Source organism: Chinchilla lanigera, unplaced genomic scaffold, assembly GCF_000276665.1.
Source record: "Chinchilla lanigera isolate Chin_1 unplaced genomic scaffold, ChiLan1.0 scaffold00017, whole genome shotgun sequence".
In the NCBI taxonomy this organism is placed as follows: Eukaryota; Metazoa; Chordata; class Mammalia; order Rodentia; family Chinchillidae; genus Chinchilla; species Chinchilla lanigera.
Window position 1 is genome coordinate 3969081 of NW_004955418.1, and position 6530 is coordinate 3975610.

The following is a 6530-nucleotide window of genomic DNA, read 5'->3' on the forward strand; positions in this document are numbered from 1 at the left end:
TTTGTTTCTTTTGTACCCAGCTCAGGGTCATTCCCCTCTACACAACACTGGAGGTAACAAGGAGCTTCCACCTGGTCACAATGTTTCCTCCCTTTCTCCTTTCCCCATGTTCTTTCCTACCTCTCCTTGTACCACTGCACCTCCTCCACTGGCTCTACTCACGGTCCAGGTCAACTGTCCCCTCTTCCCCGAGCAGCTTTCTCTACTCTGTGGAGGCAGAGGTGTGCCTCCTGCAAAGGCTCACCCCCTGGAGTTGGAGATCAGGGTCATCCGTGTTAGAACCTCAGTATCCTGCCACACCCTGCACAGAAGTGCTCAGCAATCATTTGAAGAAAGATAACAGAGGGGGTTGAGAGAAGCACAGAGTCTCACAGGTATCTGTTTCCTCACTTTTTGTAGCCCCCACTTGTGGTTTTTCTTTAATGAGCTTTAGTATATGAAACAATGTGTACTTAACAGGAAAATCAATACCAAAAATATTAAATTTTAAATATATGAATATTTAGAATAAACAGCAATATTTTCAACATCAACTACTTACAAGTTCAAAAAAAAACAGCAGAAATAAATTCTTATGTGAACTACAATGAAAATATAAACAAAACTCTACCATAGAAATAATCTTTGCTTCAATTCTCACACCTAAGGAGTCTTCACACGTGACAGCAGCATGTTCCACACGTCTCCCTTACACTGACAGCACATGCGCTTAGCTTTCCTTTCCTGTTTGGTAGCCATATCTGCCACCTCTCATGTTCCTCTTTTGTCACATTATACAATGTGCACTTAGCAGGAAAATGAAATAGCAATAAAATAAACTCAAGTCTATACTGAGTGTTTAGAATAAACATCAACATTTTCTACATTGTCTGTTTGCTTACTAGATCTTAAAAAAAAAAAAAAAAAAACCACCCAGCAGAAATACATCCCTACGTGAACTACAATGAAAATATAGAAAAAGTCTAGCACAAACATAATCTTTACTTCAATTATCACACCTAAAGTAGTTTTCACGCATGAGAACAGCATGTTCCATATACAAGTACTGCTTACACTGATAACATGTGGTTTGTTTTCCTGTCTTCTTTGGGAGAAGATATTTGGCATATTGCTGGTCTTGTTTTCTGAGGAGGTTCTTGTGATGTTTCACCTGTCTGTTTACCAATCTGCTCCAGAATTCTTTTGAGTTCTTTGGGCAGATATGTACTGTTCTTCCTCTTGCAGTTGATTATTTATCAACTTCAGTCTCAATCTTCTAAGAAAATTTCTCTGTGACATTTTGTGCTTGTTATTTTCTTTGTAAACTATGAAATTATTTATGCTTGATTTGTTTAGGATTAAGTAAAATACAATCATTGTCCAATGCTTTGTGTTTCAAGTGACATTATAGTTACTGCATAACTCATCAACATCTACTCCATCTTTCATTTTGTTGTAAAATGTGACCATTTCTGGTTTTATTTGTGTTGAGGATTCACTATCGAGCTTGTTTGTTTGTTTTTGAGACAGGTTCTGGCTGTGTAGTTTAGGCTGGCCTTGAACTTAGTATTTAGCACAGGCTGACCTTGAACTTCCAGGATCCGCTTGTCTAAGCCTCCCAAGTGTTGGGATTACAGGTGTGTGCACCGCAGCTATTCTAACAATCTTAGCATCATGGTGTAGCATTGAGAGTATCAGTATTACTTTTTCTTTGCCATAATGTAGTCCAGGTTAGCCTGGAACTCTCTATATAGCATAGGCTGATCTTGAACTCCTAGGATCCTCTTGCTTCAGCCTCCCTACAGGCATGCACAATCATGCCCAGCTTCACTATCAATCTTATTATCATGGTATAATGTTAATAGTATCAATACTACTTTGTTTTTCTTCACAATATAGGCCAATGTTATGTCTTTTTGAAATCCAAAGATTGTACTATACATTTCTCTATTGTGAACTTGGAACACTTTTTTCAGGAATCTCAGTTTTGTTCCTCTGGATAGTTTCTGTGCTGGTCAACTGGTATAATTTTAGCAAATGTAACATCAGTGGGTAACTAGTAAACCAACCGTCAAATGTGACATTGGGTTACTTTTTGAAATAGGTACAAGTCTGTTCACCAAGATATATGGTTTATTACTGCACAAAGACCTGGTGGTTCAGTTCCAGGATACATTTCTAATTCAAGGTGTAAACTCTCTTTGCATCTACCCAGGCATATATTTTTATACCATATTTGGAAGGTTTACTTGGCATGTATTGCCAAAAGCTTCAACAACCATGAAATGATGCAAGTTATTTGTCAGCTGTCATATATTCAGATGGTGTATAAATTACTTGACAGTTCAAAACCAAGCTTTCAAAAAATGAGGGAATATAAGCCAAACTGTCAGGTTTTATTCTTTCTTGGCATATCTTTTTGTTGTCAAAGTTAGGCAATTATGAAGGAAACCAATTCTCTTGAGTGTCATTGTCCTAATAATCTCAGTATCCCATCTGTCACTTCTCCATAATTCTCTAGATTCTGATGATTAGAATCATAAAGTTCTGCTATGAAGGCTTTTAACTCAGATAGTGAGATGTCATGTGAAATATACTTTTAAGTATTACTACTGATGCATATAGTTTTACTTGTATTTCATTATTAGTGTATTTCAAAATATCTTGTAGCGTATCATCTGTTACAATTTCCAGTATTAAATCCCAGTGTTGACATTCTGTCCAATAGGTTTCATCCTTGGCAAGACCTAAGAACATTTTCTACCATTGGATTGTTCTGGTATACACGATCATTTTATAGCATGTTGACTAGTCAGATATTTATCTACATTACTGTTGCCTTCTCATCTGAATCAAGATCTTCATTTTGTACTTCTCTGTCATATCTTGCTACCTTCCCTAACTTATGTGATCTAACTTCCCTAACTTATGTGTCGTCATTGGTAGCTGAGTCACCTGAGGATTCACTTTTAACCTCCTCCCCAAGGTTGTGAAAGCAGACTTCCACTCGATATTGTACTGTTGTACCAAACTGGGCTAGTTCTGTTTACAGTTTGGCACAAGTGCATACACTTTGCTGTTCATTGTACCAAGCAGGGGAATGGAAAAATTGCTTCCTGTGTTCCCCTAGTGCAGTTACTGAGACACACAGCTGGCTTCCATTATGCTAAAGTATATATTTTGATTAGAAAAGTATGGTATGGGTGCCTGCAACCCAGTATGAGGAACTGAGGGAGGGCACTACAATGAGATTAATAAACATATCTAGGCTTGTTTCTTTCCTCCCTCACTTGTGGTGAAGACTTCACCTTCAAGTCCTTGTCACCACAGCAACTAAAATACCACTAATCTCTGGCTCTGCCTCCGTCTTCCCATCCACCGTGTCAAGAGCAAAACCCACATCTGGCCCTGGAAAATGGCCCCCTGCTCATCAGCTAGATCTAATAAGCAGCAAGGCTGATGCTTATCTTCCTCTCCTTTCTCAAATCTGATGACGATTACCAACTATAGAAGGAAAGATGGTCTTTTCTAAGGGAAAAAGTTTTTATTGCTTCATATGCATTGCTCTTTTTATTTTTCTATTACTAGGGTTTGAACTCGGGGACTAGAACTGAACCCAGAACTGCTTCAGAAAGTGTCAAGAACAATGGGATAGTGTGTTTGAAGAAAAGAAAGAATATTTGGAGAGGGGTTGATGGTAATGAGCCTTTTACTGTAATAGTTTTTCAAATTTAAACACACATTGTATTTTTCAATCACATCTCATACATGCATATTTTGAGGTTGAGACCTGTATACACACAGACATGGACACACACACACACACATGCGTGCATGTGCACTTTGAAACAAAGGGAGAAACTCCTAGCGTTTTTTAGTGGAGTGTGAAGGCAAAGAGACACAGCTTCACCTTTGCTCTAAAAGAACAAGGCAAAAAGCTGAACAAAAAAATAAAAGGCATATGAACAAAAAATGTAAGCTCCACGAGGACCAGGGTCTGTTTTGTCTGCTGGGATAATTCAAGAGCACTGAACAGTGTCTGGCACCAAGTGGGTGCTAGGCTTTGGTGAAAGAATGAATAAATCAGTGGCAGGGGCACAACACTGTGCTGGTTGCACAGCTGACAGGCTATGTGAGTACTTACATTATACTTTTTTTTTCTTCTTTTGTTTTTTCGCGGTACAGGGAATTAAACTCATGACCTCGCACTTGCCAGGCAGGCGCTGAGCCACTGAGCTAAATCCCCAGCCCCTACATCATACTTCCTGCAGATTCAATCCACATGGAAAGGAAGAGTCCAGACTTCCACACTTCACTTATTCACCACTCACTTGTCCAGTGGGCTTGCCTGATATTTTCCCTAGACAGGACGCTCTGGGGAGGAGGGAGGAAAAAGGACAGCAGCCACATTCAGAAAGTTCAGATATAAAGCAAGAAACCAAATATGTTTAAAGAGTGGAATTTAATCAGAGAAAGCAGCAAAACTAAAAATGATCACAAAATCATTTTTTAAAATAGTTATTTTTGACTCCTGGGAGGATGGTGGAGTAGTAAGCAGCAGCAGATCAGCCCTCTGAGATTAAAAATCCAGACACTGGAACGTAACAACATGAGGAAGAGAAGGAGGGAATTGGATCCAGGACTCAGGAAGGATCTGAAGGGAGAAATGGAGCTGATAGGGAAGATGAGCAGACAACCTCAACTCAGAAAAAGGTGCCAAGCGACACTTCCTCCAATTCCCACTTCACACTGTGAGAGAGTGAGACAGAAGGCTTGAATCTAGAGACACAGCAAGGGTGGGTGACTCCAGAAGCCTCCACGGAGAAACACACCAGGGAACAGAGCACTGGATGCTGTGAGCTACAACGGCCAGTAGGTGAATGACTCCACTTCACGTGTCCCCTGGGAGGGAGCTCGGACAGATGCCATTTTAGGGTGGGGCCAACTGAACCCAGGACATAGCGCACCTTCCCTTCAGGGACCCCAAGAACTGGGTGAGTCACAAGGATGAGATGCCCAGGGTCAGAGCACTCAGGTCAGGCTGGCAAGATACCCAGTGTTGTAGGATGAAAAACTCAGGCCTCTGGGGTCGGGACCAGCCTGAATGTCTGTGGAGTTGAAAGCACCAGAATCTGCACCCCACTCTTTTCCTACTGTAGGCTTGCTTGGATCATCCAGGACAGATCTGGGCTCTGCCTGCATCCTTTGTCTACCAGGCAGTGGAGAAATGCCCTGATCTGGACACCATCACAAAACTGTAGACCCCAGAAGACAACCACAGGCTTAAATCACACAGAAATCTCTCTTTTTTTTTTTTTTTTTTTTTTTTTTTCAGTGAGGATCAACATTGCTTTTAGTTTTTAAATTTTTACTTCTCTTTTTGTTCTTTCTTCCCCTCCAGTCTTCTCAAGTTTCCCAAAGTTTGGGTGATCTTTCTTTGTCCTTTAGGACTGTTTCTAATCTCTTTTTCTTCTTATATTTCTCTGTTTTTTCCTCTTATCCTTTTTGAATTTTCTCCTCCGAGGGGAAAATTGCTCTCTTGAGGGGATATTTTACTGTATATAATTTTGTGATTTTAGATTCTTGTTACATAACTGTTAATCTCATACCCATGGTTTAATGTGCCAAGTGGAGTGCTCCAGGAGCTGCTGGTCCCGCAGTTTGTGTCCATGCTTTGCTCACACCTCCACAGTTCCCAGCTGAAACTCCCGGAGAGAGCCAGGTATTTCCCATCTACTTCCTGAGGGCAGAGCAGGCAACCCAGGATCCCGATGTCATTACAGACTGTGTCTCTCCCCTCCCTGCACCTGTGAGAGAGAGGAGGTCCTCACTCAGAAGCCCCAGGGACTTCTCTGGTTAGGGGCAGGGTGTATAGCCTCTCCCAGCGCTCGCGCAGCCTGCACCAAATGAGTGAGTGCTCTGGGAGCTGCTGGTCCCATAGTTCGAGTCTGTGCTTTACTTTCTCCCAGAAGCCCTAGCGGGTCAAAGGCACAGGCAGTGTGTGACTGCTACCCATCTGGCCTGCATCTGGTTCCTGTATGTGTCCTGAACTGACTGGAGACACAGAATCATGTGGCTCACAAGCTGTCAACTCTGCAGTTTGTGTATGGATTATGCCTGTACCCTGAACTGCCTGGGGACATAGGTCCACTGGACTGGGATTGTCACACCAGTGCAACGCGAGTCTGGGCCATGCCTGTGCCCTGAACTGAAATGATGGCTCAGATGGTCGGCCATCAGCTGACACCAATGCCCGTGTCTGAGAACCGGGATAACTAGATACAAATAAAAAACTGCCGGAAAACTGGAGACTAAGTAGCGCTTCTAGAGGTCACTCAGGGGCAAACCTGACCAACAGGGAAACTAGGGACACTAGTGGCCTTTGCTGTGCAGCCACTGAAGAGGGAAACTGAGATTTCTGCATCTGGTAGCAAACATGACAAAATGAAGAACTAAAACACAATCCCAGAACTCCACCCCACTCAGAACAAGTCCAGGAGACATCGCCATAGGAGAACTTGGTAAACACATGCCTGAAATAGCTGAAATGA